We start from the raw sequence: 15,509 nt of genomic DNA on the forward strand, positions 1-15,509 counted from the left end.
AATGGATCCTAGTTAGAACTTCTTCCTCAATTCCGGGATACCTGGGTGACTCAGCTGGTTAAGCCACTGCCTTCGGCTCAGGTCGGGATCCCGGGATCCTGGGATCGAGCCCCATGTCGGGCTCCTTCCTGGGCAGGGAGCCTGCTTCTCTCTCTGCCTCTGCTTGCCACTCTGCCTGCTTGTGCTCTCCCTCTCTTTCTCTCTGGCAAGTAAATAAATAAAATCTTAAAAAAAAAAAAAGAACTTCTTCCTTAATTCCTAGATATTGTAAAAATACAATTCTCTACTGATGGCTATCTTCAGGCTACATGTGTGTTTACCTTATGACTCCATCTGCTTTTGTAAATTCTGTCTCATAAGGTGGTTTTGTGTCCTACCCTGATATAATGATCAGCATCCTTCAAATTATCTAAATTTGAGGTCTTTTGGTTAATAGAAGAATGCTTCCATGAAGGAAAAAATTTCTCTCTCCCGAGTTCAGAGGTGATGCGTAGCTGCTCTAGGGAAACAAAACAAAAATTTCCTCTCATTGTGAAGAAAGCTTCAAATTCATAAAGCTGATCATACAAAAGATCTCCTATATGTAGTAAACTTATTCCTTGCAGAAGGGTTGAAGCTTTCAGAGACTCTCTTAAACCAGAATATCTATCAATTAATGTGTCCAAAAGCTACGATAGCCCATTTGTTACCTGTTACCCAATTAGATAACACTGGTCAGAATCTGACTTTGAATCATTAGGTACATTTTTTTTTTTCTCGTGCTTGTCTGATTGCTTTACTAGAGCATAAGATACATGAGAATAGGAGTCTTCCTTATGAAACAGACTTGTACAACATACTGTATTGGAAAAAAGTTGAAGTCATAAGTCATGTTAGTTCAACTTGAATTCTAGTTTACTAGATGTTTGACTTTGGGCAAATCATTTAACTTCTACTAGATCCGACTGCCAAACAGAGATGCTATTTGATCCATGAACATGTGAATTATTGAGAGGCTTATATGATAAAACGGAGTGAATATGGTTTATTAATTTAGTTTTTAAGTTATTATTATTATTATTATGTTTTCATGATTATTACTTTCTGAAGTAGAATGACTTCTTAAATACCTAATAAAGCAACGTATAAATGAATGAGTGAATGAATGAATGGTATTCAAATTATCCTTCTGTTTAAATATATGTGGCTTTCCTAAATTCCTAGGTTTTATTATAATATACATGTTCACCTGTGAAATGAGCCTTCTGCTACCATACAGAGAATCCCATACAGTTGGTAAGAGGCTAAGACCCTATAGCAGTTTCAAGAGCCACACACACTGAAAGGTTGCTCTCCTCCACCTTGTGCTTGAAACTGGAGAAGCTGGACCAGAGTAGAATGAAAAATGGAGAACCAGTGGTCCAGTTCTTCTTTTTTTGTGTCTGTAAAGGGGCTGCTCTTTGTTCACAGGGTGGGAGGAGAGAGTTTGGCTGCTTCATGCTGGCTGGGCTCATTTTGATCAGGAGGAGTTTTGGATGCATGAAAAATTCCAGCCCTGGAACAAATGCACTCAGCAGTCCCTGGAGGGTATATGGATTGAACACTTTACTCAATGCAGTCCACCCAGAACAAAGCAGTTTTACAGGTTGGATTTTTTTTTTAATCTATGAAAAGAAATCTCGCCGTGTTCCCTTCCCTATTGCTCCCCATACACATACATCCCCATGGTGGGGCGGGGGGGGGGTAAGAGAGTCAGAGAAAGGAGTCCCATTCAATGCAGTGCAAATCTGACCATGTGTCTTACTTCGAGAAGTCAATGGCAGTGCTCCAAGGGAAGAGACTGCAACAGTCAAAATAGAGATATATTCAATGATTTCAAATGCCTTTGTTTTCATGTCCCTTTTGCTGCCTTCAGTTATCTGTCTTTGATTCCTGAGGAAGGCTTTGCAGTGCCTTTACTTGCTATTGAATTTATATCCCTGGCATCCTTTGCTCTCACGGTTTTTTTCCAATACCAGAATACTATTCTCTTTCAACCCTTCTGGCTTTGTTTCTGTGCATGGCCTTCTCGCGTTTTCCCTCCCTACCATATGGGTTTTAATAAAACTGATTTCCAGCATTGAGTTTAGAAATGAAGTGATCTTCCCCCAATTTTAAGCAACCATAAAGAAATAACTGAAAGTATGTAAGTATGCACTTGTTTGTGTATGTTCGCATGCAGGTGAAGGTAAGAGGAAAATCTAGAGACGGGTTAGGTTTAGGGAGGATTCAGCGATATATTTGAGGCTAGTGTGAGAGGAAGATAAATGTAAATGTATAGTAGATAGCAATTTCCAAATGATGTATTAGAACCAATGCAAACTTCTAGAGAAAATAATGGAGAACTTTCAAATGCCTCTTAAAACCCTCCCACATTTCTACTATTAAAAGCAAATGACTAGCTTTTAAAGGAGAGAGTTCATAAAGAATTTTATATACATGAAAAAGTCATGCTATACAGGAAGTGGTTGCTTGTCTCCTCAAGCCAGAAAGAGGGGCTTCAACAGGCTCATTCTCAGAATGTCGAATCTCAGAATGCAGAATCACTTGATATTTGCCCCCTGTAGTTCAGTCACTGCATGCAGTCATTTCTGGAGATAGATCAAATCTCATGCTGGAAATAAAACTGAGGATAGGCTTATCATCCCAGGATCATTTTACAAGGAATCCTATTCAAGAAACAGATTGCTAAGCTAAGGGAATCCCAGCAGCAAAATGCTAAAAAATGAATGCCAGAGGGAGAAATTTTGAGGAGATTAAGAAAAGCAGCTGCTGATGAGGCATTTTTCGTATCATGGAAGAACAGGTGGGGAGGGCTCAGCCAGGACACCGCCAAAGGACTTAAGGAAGTTCCCACAGAAGGACTGATGGCTTTGAAAATCTCTTGGCGGTATCTGCCAAGTACCAGGTCTCCCATCCTCCACTAACCCAGCCTTTTCTCTTGACCTTTAAATCCTGGTAGTGTCAGAATGAGCAAAAACTAGCCACCAAGTGAGAGAGTGATGGGGGGAGGAGCTGATGATGGGAAGTAAAGGGTAGGTTGGGTTTATGAGCAAGGTATTCCATGGAATCAACATAGCTTCATTTAAAGTTAAAATGTGGGTGCTGAAAGGGGAAAAAAGTAGGGGCCACATACGGAGGTCCATTTTGAGCCACTGGGTTGATGTTGTTTTTGTCCAGGACACAAAGAACAGGTTTAGTGGTAGGGAGATAATGTTTTCCATTTGGCTCATGTTGAATTTGAGCTGTTGGAGGGAGATATCCAATGGGATATCTAATCTGCCCTACTGACATCATTAGAAAAGTCAATGACTTTTGAAAACTGTGAAAATAAATGAAATCATCTGGAGAGGTGACAAATGGTGAGCAAAGAAAAAGCTCTGCCCCAAACCTAGGGAAAACCTCTGTTTGAGGTATGGGCTGAAGAAGAGGTACCAGCAAATGAGATGAGAAGGACAGCAAGAGCCATGCCAAACAAAAACTATAGTGGTGGTATCAACCCTGAGAGATATTTTGTATCAATTAGTAGGGACCTGAAGACTGCTTGGCTGCAAAGGAAAATGGAAAAGTTAAAAATGATTCAAATGCTTTCAGTGGTGGGTGGGAGTGGAGAATGTAATTATATTGATATCCATTGCCCAGCATGGAAAAGGTGGTGCTGGGGGCCAGATCGGGAAAAAATTATTATTTATGCTCTTGGTCTCTTCTGTTTACCGTGATGGTGGATATCCATACTTTATGCAATTTCTGCATCTATAAAATACCAACATTTCTATATATCCACAAATTATGTGAATAGAGGTCTGAGCTTCTGGGTGAGTTAGAGGTGGGGACAGTTTTCTTTATGAATCTTATAACTTTTGTCAATTATTTCATATACTTTGCCACTAAACTGTTCTTTTTTTGCTTTTTATCTCTCTTCTCATGTGTTCTTAAAAGCTACTTGCTTTAATCTATGACAGTGACCTTACAATGCACTTTATAATGCATGTACCCTGATGATAAGGTATGATTTGTGATCTTTCTAGGCCTGCACATGAATCTCCTAGAGCCATACTGTATTACTACAGTTGTCTGAGTTATTAAGATGGAAAATTATTTAAATTCATCATTCTTATAGACAGGACTGAGCAACTTGACAGTGTATATTTTTTGAAATTTTACTTAAAATTAAAGATCTTATTTTTAAAAATGCTCTAGTACAAAGAAAGCTAACAGACAGCACAATTCTCTTTCAGGTAGACAAATCTCTGCAGTTCTCGTGGGGGAATATAAATGTAAATAACTATAGATAGGTAAGCAATCAAACTAAGTTTAAAAAAGGCAGTTATATGGAATTATTCTTGACTCTTTTCTGCACAAAATAGGGTTCATAGAGAAGGAAAATAGATAAGCTTTAAGTGGGAAAGATGCAATATGTGTTTCAAGGTTGTGTCTATGGAAGCGAAGAAGATGGTTTCAACATGGATGGATGGATGGATGGATGGATGGATGGATGGATGGAAGAAAGGGTGGGTGGGTGGGTGAATGGATGGGTGGTTGTATGGATGGGTGGATGGAAAGAAGGGTGGATGGGTGGATAGGTAGGTGGGTGGATGGATGGGTGATTGGATGATGAGTAGATGGATGGAGTGGTCATCTATATCAAGTGCTACTAAGGAAATAAAAAGGTGAGAACAGATAGATGACCATTTGTTTTGGCAAAATATTGTCTTTGACAGCTTTGATAAAAACTATTAAAGTGAAGTGTGACAATGAAAATCCACTTGGAAATGGTAAGAAGACACTCCAAAGGCAGCAAGAACAAGTGGGGGAGGTATAGTCAGATTTATTGAAGAGCTTTTTGAGAAGACCAAAGGGGATTTGGGGGCTTCAGGAAGAAAACACATATTCTTTCATTCCAATATGATAAAAAGTAAAGTGAGTAGGTAAAGATACATATGAGTTGGTAGAAATGGAGGTGGAAATATGAAATCAATCTCACTTAACTCTTCTTAGTGGTGGATGCAGCAAGGTTATCAGCAGGGAGGAGACCCTGGGAGCATTTAGAGCTTTGAAGAGAGAAGACAAGTGATAGAATTGTCATCTCTGACAATATGAAGGTGCTAACCAACCATGAAGTGTGTTAGGAACAAAGACAATTGACCTATACTTGCAGATACATGAATATAAGGAACAAATCATACCAAACAAGAAAGAGAAGGGTAATGGTATAAAGATTGAAATTAACTCTCAGTTTCTTTAAAATGTGGACTAAAGTTAGGTGTTTATAAGAATTATAGTTATAGAACCTAAAACAAACCATGTCAATGTTGAATTAATATTAAGCCTAACAAAAATCAGGATACATTGATACTTAGGGGGAAAAAAGGATAAAGCAAAAACAAACTGATTTTTCTCATCATTCATAGTGAAGAGTCACTCAATATCAAGTGAGAGAGAAAAATATCATCCTTTATAAGTATAAAGATGGACATTAGAAAAATTGTAAAGAGACAAAAATAAAACAAATTAAGATTTCTTTCCAGTCTTGCAAATCATTTATTAATAAGTCATTGGTAATAGATACCATCTAATTTTTTTTTTCAATTTTTTAAATCAACATATATTATTTGCCCCTGGGTACAGGTCTGTGAATCATCAGGCTTACACACTTCACAGCACTCACCATTATTGATTTGGTTCCTTTCTCTTTTCTTTTTGATGAGTCTGGCCAGAGGTTTATCAATCTTACTAATTCAAAGAACCAGCTCCTAGTTTCATTGATTTGTTCTATTGGTTTTTTGTTTGTTTGTTTGTTTCTATTTCATTAATTTCAGCTCTGATCTTTATTATTTCTCTTCTCCTGCTGGGTTTAGGCTTCCTTTGTTGTTCTTTCTCCAGCTCCTTTAGGTGTAGGGTTAGGTTGTCTTAGGTTGTGTACTTAAGACCTTTCTTGTTTCTTGAGAAAAGCTTGTATAAAAAGCTATATACTTTCATATCAGGACTGCCTTTGCTGTATCCCGCAGATTTTGAACCGTTGTGTTGTCATTATCATTTATTTCATGAATTTCTTCAATTCTTCTTTAATTTCCTGGTTGACCCATTCATTCTTTAGTAGCATGCACTTTAGCCTCCATGTATTTGAGTTCATTCCAACTTTCCTCTTGTGATTGAGTTCTAGCTTCAGAGCATTGTGGTCTGAAAATATTCAGGGAATGATCCCAGTCTTTTGGTACTGGTTGAGACCTGATTTGTGACCCAGGATGTGATCGATTCTGGAGAATGTTCCATGCGCACTAGAGAAGAATGTGTATTCTGTTGCTTTGGGATAGGATGTTCTGAATATATCTGTGATGTCCTTCTGGTCCAGTGTGTCATTTAAAGCCTTTATTTCCTTGTTAATCTTTTGCTTAGATGATCAGTCCATTTCAGTGAGGGGGGGTGTTAAAGTCCCCTACTAGTATTGTATTATTGTCAATATGTGTTTTTTTATTTTGTTATTAATCGGTTTATATAGTTGGCTTATCCCATATTAGGGGCATAGATAATAAAAATTGTTAGATCTTCTTGTTGGACAGACCCTTTGAGTATGATTTAGTGTCCTTTCTCATCTCTTATTATAGTCTTTGGCTTAAAATCTAATTGATCTGATATAAGGATTGCCACCCCAACTTTCTTTTGAGGTTCATTAGCATGGGAAATTGTTTTCCACCCCCTCACTTTAAATCTGGAGGTGTCTTTGGGTCTAAAATGAGTTTCTTGTAGACAGCATATTGATGGGTTTTGGTTTTTTATCCATTATGATACCCTGTGTCTTTTGACTGGGGCATTTAACCCATTTACATTCAGGGTAACTATTGAAAAATATGAATTCAATGCCATTATATTGCCTGTAAGATTACTGTTTTTGTATATTGTCTCTGTTCCTTTCTGGTCTACTACTTTAATTTCTCTCTTTGCTTAGAGGACCACTTTCAATATTTCCTGTAGGGCTGGTTTGATGTTTACAAATTCTTTTAGTTTTTGTGACCTGGAAGCTTTTTTTCTCTCCTTCCATTTTCAGTGATAGCCTAGCTGGATATAGTATTCTTGGCTGCATGTTTTTCTCATTTAGTGCTCTGAATATATCATGCCAGTTCTTTCTGGACTGCCATGTCTCTGTGGATAAGTCTCCTGCCAATCTAATATTTTTACCATCATATGTTACAGACTTCTTGTCCTGAGATGCTTTCAGGATTTTCTCTTTGTCACTAAGACCTGTAAGTTTTACTATTAGATGATGGGGTGTGGACCTATTTTTATTGATTTTGAGGGGTTTCTGTGTGCCTCCTGGATTTTGATACTTGTTCCCTTTGCAATAATAGGCAAATTCTCCACCATAATTCGCTCCAATATGCCTTCTGCCCCTCTCTCTCTTTCTTCTTTTTCTGTAATCCCAATTATTCTAATGTTGTTTCATCTGATAGTATTACTTATCTCTCGAATTCTCCCCTTGTGTTGCAGTAGTTGTTTGTCTCTCTTTTGCTCAGCTTCTTTATTCTCTGTCATTTGGTCTTCTATATCACTAATTCTCTCTTCTGCCTCACTTATCCTAGCAGAAAGAACCTCCATTTTTTATTGCACATCATTAATAGATTTTTTTAGTTCAGCTTGTTTAGATTTTAGTTCTTTTATTTCTCCAGAAAGGGCTTTTATTTCACCAGACATGGTTTCTCTAATATCTTCCATGCCTTTTCCAAGCCCAGCCAACACCTTGAGAATTGTCATTCTGAACTCTAGATCTGACATACTGATTAAGTCCCCAGCCTTCAGTACTGCCTCTTGTTCTCTTGTTAGTTTTTCTGCCTTGTAATTTTATCCAGATAAGAATATATGAATGAGAGAATAAAATATTAAAAGGTTGACAAAGACCCCAGAAAAATGTACACTAACCAAATCAGAAGAGACTCCAAATTTGGGGGGGGTGTAAACAAGGGGTAACAAGAAATTTTTTAAAATTACATATATATATCTAGATATATATCTATAGATATCTAGATATCTATAGATATATATGTAATATATATAGATATAGATATAGATATTAGACTGGTGACTAGAACAGAGCCACCCACTTGATTTTGGGTTTATTATATATATATTTATTATATATATAGATATATCTCTATATATCTATATATATATTAGACTGGTGACTAGAACAGAGCCACCTACTTGATTTTGGGTTTATTTTGGTCTCTTAGAAGAAACTACTTCCCAAAATTTTAAAGGAAGCAAAACTTATATATATATACCAAAATAAGAATAAACACAATATAGGGATGGAATATGACTGTAAAGATGAAAATAAAAAAAAAATTAAAAAGGAATTGATAAGATAAGTTCGTTGGAAAAAGAAAGAAAAAGAATGTGGAGAGAAATGTGCTCAGGCTGAAGACTAGAACAAAGCCCTGTGCTAGATTTAGGGTATATTTTGATCTATTGGAAGAAATTGTATCCCAAAATTTTATATAAGAAAAAAACCCTGGGGCGCCTGGGTGGCTCAGTGGGTTAGGCCACTGCCTTCGGCTCAGGTCATGATCTCAGAGTCCTGGGATTGAGCCCCACATTGGGCTCTCTGCTCAGCGGGGAGCCTGCTTCCTCCTCTCTCTCTGCCTGCCTCTCTGCCTGCTTGTGATCTCTCTGTCAAATAAATAAATAAAATCTTAAAAAAAAAAAAAAAAGAAAAAACCCTATATGTATACAAAAAATAAAGTTAGAGACAATGAAGGATAAAATATGACTATAATAATGAAGGTTTAAAAGTTGTTTTTTTTACAAAGGTATTTTTAAGATAAACTAGTTAAAAAGGTTAAAAGAGGAAAGAGGATAGTTAAAAAAATAGAATAAGAAAAAAATAAAATAAAAAAATTAATTAATTTTGCAAGACTAAAGACTCATGGGGAGAAAGCCATGAATTCCATGCTTTGCTTTCCCTTTCTCTGGAATTCCTCTCTTCTCCTTATTCAGTGAGCTGGGTCTTAGCTGGATGTTCTTGCTAATATTCTTGGGGAGGGGCCTGTTGCATTAATTCTCAAATGTCTTTGCCAGAGGCAGAATTGTGCTGCCCTTGCCAGGGGCTGGGCTAAGTAATCTGCTCTGGTTTGCTTTCTGGAGGTTTTGTTCCCTGAATGCTTTCTGTAGAGCTTTAGAGGGTGAGAATAAAGATGGTGGCCTCCCAATATCCGGTGCCAGAGGAGCTGAGAGTTCAGAGTTCTCCCCTCAGCGCCCTCAGAGAAAAGCATTCAATCCCTCCCGTCTCTCTGGTCTCTGGCCACACTCCGAGCTCACGCGGCCTGTGACCGAGTGTTTCTGTCTCTGGCACACGGCCCTGTTTGGAGTCTCCAAACCCAGCATATTCCTGCAGCGCAATCTCACACCACTCTCCCTGGGAAAGAAGGTGAGTATCCCTGGATCTGCCACTCAAAGAGCAGTGGCCCAACTATGCCGCAGATCACAGTTGAAGGTAACCGCAAGCTGAAAGCTCACTCCCCGGTTCCGTCTCTGTAGCCAGCTTCCTCGCTCTGATACCTGTGAGCTCTGCCACACTCAGACACTCCTGATCCTTCTGTGGCCCCGTGGGACCTGAGACCACACTGTGCCTTCGAGGGCTCCACTCCTGGTTAGCCTCTGGAGCGATGTCCCTCAGTGGAGCAGACTTCTAAAAGTTCAAATTTTGTGCTCCGTTGCTCGACCTCTTGCCTGGAGCTGGCCCATCCCCCGTGGCCTATCTTCTCATCGCTTCGAATTCACTTCTCTGCACATCCTATCTTTCAGAAAGTGGTCGGTTTTCTGTTTCTAGAATCTCTGCTCTTGTCTTCTATTTCCTGTTGAGTTTGTAGGTGTTCAGAATGGTTTGATAACTATCTAGCTGAACTCCTGCTACCTGATGTCATCTCAGTCTGCTACTCCTCCACCATCTTTACTCCTCTAAAACAAATTAAGATTTTGGGTATACTTAAGATTTGTATATTTTACTTCATATTAAGTTTTACATAAAAAAGTACCATAAATAAATATTAAGCTGTGGTTAATTATATGCCCACTGCACATATTCTCTCTATATATTCTTATTTACAGTTCTTTGGGAAAAAAAGGTAATGTGCAGTTATCCTCTGATGAGCACCATGTCCCTGTTTGCATGATCAGATTTGTTGTGAAGCATCTAGTATAAATTCCTTGGAGTTGCTGGCATGTGGATGACATGTTCCCCTTATTCCCTTAGTAGGTAGGGTTTGTCATATTGTTAAATGCCTTTGGCGTTTAATTACAATCCTCTTGCCTTTTCAAACAATTTAATTGTTTTACTATGCTCTTTAAAGTCTTGTTTGACTATTTTAGTGTTATTTATAAAAATTTGAATTGATATATTAGTACCCTATTTCTTTAGTTAACACTATGCCATCAATACTTTTCTGAGTTTGTTCAAAGACAGTAATAGTACTACTCTGATACTCTTCATTTTGAAAATAATTAGGATTCCCATTTGTAGCTATCAAAAACTGCTGTGTTTCCCGACATAGACTTCCTTTCGTTGGCATTATTCTGTGGTTAGTTTTCTTTTTAGAAACGGGAACACTATGTCAAATGGCACGGATAGTGGCCTGTTTTGAATGCATTTAGTCCAATTGTTTTCTGAAAGCTTTACCAATATACTTATACTGGCAATCTGTTGGAGTCCTAGTTTCACTACATCATTATGAGCATTGGACTTCTGATCCTATTTTTTGAATCAGTTAGGTATTCTTTTCTTCCTTGTCTTAACTCTTTAACCATCCTCACTGTCTGTCATAAGGAATGCATTTTTCAAAGTATGACATGGTATCTGATCTTAGTATCTGCAGTTCTTTTTCTAGGCATTTTGTTTTTGACCAAGGATTAAATGTCTAGCTCACTCTCAGCTATTTATTTTTTTGAAATCTGTCCTATAATGGGCTGTCTTTTTTGGCCTGCTTAGTTTACAGTGATACTTATGTAGTGATTTTGTGCCTGCATTCTTGCTATGATGTTCAGTATCCCATGCTCGCTTAAGACTCTTCTTAAAGATCAAAGAATAGAGTAAATTTCCTATTATATCACTGGAGAACACAGTTTATTTCAGGGAAAATATAACACACTATTAGAAAATGACTCACCTTTTATATTATATGTGAAGATTCCTATCATATAAGTTTTACATTTCAAAATTTGTTTTTTGTCAGCATAGCCTGAACTTGGGCGACAAATAAAAACTCCATGCAAACCTAGGCTCTATCACTTCCTAGATTAGATACATGTTTTTAAAATTCTTGAACTTTCATGTCAGCTGAATATGAAAAACTATGCCCATCTAATATAGTTGTTTAGAGAATCAAATAAGATTATATACAAAGACCCAATTATAATTTTGGGGGCACAGTAAGTACTAAATTCATATTAAGTATCTGGCTCTGTCCTCTTGATATATGATGGAAAAGGCCAATTCCTGTAGGAAGTAAGGTGAGTCCCTAAGAGGAAAAGTACTAAGACACTCCTAGGTAACATCCTTCTTGTCAGCCCGTAAATCATGGTCATTTTGCTGTGGAGGGGACCCAATCCTCCTTCCAGAAACCAAACTTGACTTCAGAACTCTAGGAGAGCAATTGAGTTGGACCTTGGTGTTGCAGTCTTTCTTTAAGGGGACAGCAGGAATTTAGATTAACCATTCTAGTTTCCTTTGTGGCAAAAAAAAAAAAAAAAAAAAAAAAAAAAAAAAAAAAAGGCTAATTACTTGACATGATAGAAAGTACGTAAGAGTAGGCAGTTAAACAAATTCCTTTTGGGTACTTGTAAAATGTGTCTTTTGGTATATTGGTTTTTTTGTATGTACATTACTTGTTCTTTGATTCTGTAAATTTTCTATATTTTAACATTACAATGTCTTAGTTAAGGTTAATGGAACAAAAGGAAAGAATTGGTGCAGTTTTTCTTGAAAGCTTAATGAGAATTAGCATACTTTGGGGGGCTAGCATGTTGTGTCATAAGGAATATGGGTGATAGATCTCCAAGCTTGGGAGGCAGAATAAGTAATATTTACCTAGCTGACCCAAATAAAGAATAGCTTATCATTCGGGGCACCTGGGTGGCTCAGTGGGTTAAGCCTCTGCCTTCAGCTCAGGTCATGATCTCAGGGTCCGGGGATCAAGCTCCGCATCGGGCTCTCTGCTCAGCAGGGAGCCTGCTTCCTTCTCTCTCTCTGCCTGCCTCTCTGCCTACTTGTGATCTCTCTCTGTCAAATAAATAAATAAAATCTTAAAAAAAAAAAAAGAATAGCTTATCATTCTTTTTTATTCAAATCATTTTGTGACATGCGTAAGGTTGTTTCCCTATTGCTCTAGAAGGATTTTTCCCATTGTTTTAAAATTGTTACATTATTCACCATACAGTACAACATTAGTTTTTTTTTTTTAAAGATTTTATTTATTTATTTGACAGAGAGATCACAAGCAGGCAGAGAGGCAGGCAGAGAGAGAGGAGGAAGCAGGCTCCCTGCTGAGCAGAGAGCCCGATGCGGGGCTCGATCCCAGGACTCCAAGATCATGACCTGAGCCAAAGGCAGCGGCTTAACCCACTGAGCCACCCAGGCGCCCCCAACATTAGTTTTTGATGTAGTATTCCAAGATTCATTGTGTATAACACCCAGTGCTCCATGAAATACATGCCCTCCTTTTAAAAAAAAATAGATTTTATTTGTTTATTTGACACAGAGAGAGAGATCGCAAGTAGACAGAGAGGCAGGCAGAGAGAGGGGAGATAGCAGGCTCCCTGCTGAGCAGAGAGCCCGATGTGGGGCTTGATCCCAGGACCCTGAGATCATGACCTGAACTGAAGGCAGAGGCTTAATGCTCTGAGCCATCCAGGTGCCCCAATATGTGCCCTCCTTAATATCCATCACTGGGCTAACCCATCCCCCCCACCTACCTCCCCTGTAAAATCCTCAATTTGTTTCCCATAGTCATAGTTTTTCATGGATTTTTGTCCCCTCTGATCCCCCCCTTCATTTTTACCTTCCTTTTCCTAATGTCTTCCATGCTATTTCTTTTGTTCCACATATAAGTGAAACCATATGATAATGGACTTCCTCTGATTTTTCTCATTTATTTAATCACAAAAGCAAGTGTCTCCAAACTGGGCATCTTTTTTTTTTTTTTTTAATTTATTTGACAGACAGAGATCACAAGTAGGCAGAGAGGCATACAGAGAGAGGGGGAAGCAGGCTCCCCACTGAGCAGAGAGCCCGATGCGGGGCTCGATCCCAGGACCCTGGGATCATGACCTGAGCCGAAGGCAGAGGCTTTAACCCACTGAGCCACCCAGGTGCCCCCAAACTGGGCATCTTCAAATATCAATTAAACTTTCTTTTATGGAGTGGCAAATAATTGAGAAGCAATATTTGGTAAACCCTATGGTAGTCCACTTAGAAACTCCAGCCCCCATATTTCCTGCAGCTTCTCCTTTCGATTATGACTGCCCAGCAGTCCATCTTTGAAAGCTATTGTTTGGTGTTCAAGCCTGGACTCAAGAGAAAGCAAATTGATGTTATAATAAAAATTGCTTCAAAAAAAAGAGTCTAGGGCGAGGTTATTTTTAGATAACATTCTTATTTATTATTCATCTGAACTTTGTTAGAAATAAATGTTTTTCTATTTAGAACTAATTCACACAGAATAACTGGGTAAAATAAATTAGATGCAACATAGAGGCAGCAAAGAGTTGCTAAGTTTCTTTATGCATCTAGAATTGGGTCTCATTCAAATGGTATAACTTGAGAGGAAAGGACTTGCCCTCTCTCTTTTTTTAATTTAAAAAGTGTTTTTAATTAAATATATTTCTTGAGCACATTTATGTTTATGGAAAAATTGAGTGGAAAATACAGAAAGTTCCCATATGCTCTTTACCAGTCTCTCTTATCATTATCTTGCATTAGTGTGGTACGTTTGTTACAGTTGATTAACATAATTTATTCATAATGTTCAAAATAAACATTATTATTAACTAAAGTCCGTAGTTTATATTAAGGTTCATTCTTCGTGTCATGTATTCTATAGTTTTTGACAAACATATAATGATGTGTATACAATCATACAGAATAGGTTCCCTGCCCTAATGTCCCCTGTGCTCTGTCTACTCATTTCACTCTCTCTCCCTTTGAACCACTGCCAACCACTGACCTTTTTACTATCTCTAAAACGTCATCGTTTCCAGAATTCCTTATATGTTGGGAGTCATATACTATATAAATTTTTAAGATTGGCTTCTTCTACTTAATAATATACATTTAAGTTTCTTCCGTGTCTTTTTATGGCTCAATAGCTCATTTCTCTGTAGCAGTGAATAATATCCTGTTGTATAGAGGCAGTATGGTTTGTTTATTCATTCACCTATTGAAGAACATCTTGGTTGCTTCTACATTTTGTCAGTTAGGACTAAAGCTACCATAAACGTTCATGCAAGGTTTCTGCGTGGGCATAGTTTCCAGTTCATTTGGGTAAGCACAGAGTGTGATTGCTGGATCCCCCGACACTACCTGCTTCAGGACTCACTATAAAGCTACAGTAATCAAGACAGCATGGTATTGGAGAGAGAATAGATGAATAGACCAGTGAACAGACTTAAAATCCCAAAAATAGACACATAAACATATAGTCAACTTACCTTTGACATAGGACAGGCAATTCAATGGGGAAAACATAGTCTTAAATAAATGTTACTGTTGTTCAACTGGGCAGGTACAAACAAACTTCTTTTCATGGTGCCAGTGTGAATGTTATTATGGTTTTTATTTAAAATTCCAATTATGGGGAGCCTGGGTGGTTCAGTGGGTTAAGCTGCTGCCTTCGGCTCAGGTCATGATCTCAGGGTCCTGGGATGGAGTCCCGTATCGGGCTCTCTGCTCAGCAGGGAGCCTGCTTCCCTCTCTCTCTCTCTCTGCCTGCCTCTCCGTCTACTTGTGATCTCTCTCTGTCAAATAAATAAATAAAATCTTTAAAAAAAATAAAATAAAATTTCAATTATGCATTGCTGGTGCTTAATAAAGCAATTGCTATTTGTATATCATCCTTGTATCCTGCAATCTTGCTATAATCACTTATTAGTTCCAGGTGTTTTTTTGACTGATTCTGCAGAATTTTCTATATAGTCTGCCGTGTCATTTACAAATAGAGACAGCTTTATTTCTTCCTCCCCAGTGTATTCACATTTTATTTATTTTTGTCTCATTGCATTAGTTAGGACTTCTAGTGCATCACTGACTAGGAGTGGTGAAAGGAAAGTAGACACTTTTGCCTTATTCTTCATATTAGCAGGAAAATGTTTTCCTTCTCATTAGCAGGAAAGTTTTGCTTCTCATTTGCTACAGGTTTGTTGGTTTGTTTTTGCATATGCTCTTTGCCATTTTGAGGAAGTTCCCTCTATTCACAGTTCGTAGAGAGTTTTCATCATGAATGAGTATT

At 37.9% G+C, this 15,509-nt stretch overlaps 1 protein-coding gene across 9 annotated transcripts in view; it reads left to right on the plus strand.

Moving 5' to 3' along the window:
• Positions 1 to 15,509, plus strand: part of NRG3 (neuregulin 3) — a 1,069,178-nt gene that overhangs the window by 683,692 nt on the left and 369,977 nt on the right. The window lies entirely within an intron of this gene.

Source organism: Lutra lutra, chromosome 14 (assembly GCF_902655055.1).
Source record: "Lutra lutra chromosome 14, mLutLut1.2, whole genome shotgun sequence".
NCBI classification, from domain to species: Eukaryota; Metazoa; Chordata; class Mammalia; order Carnivora; family Mustelidae; genus Lutra; species Lutra lutra.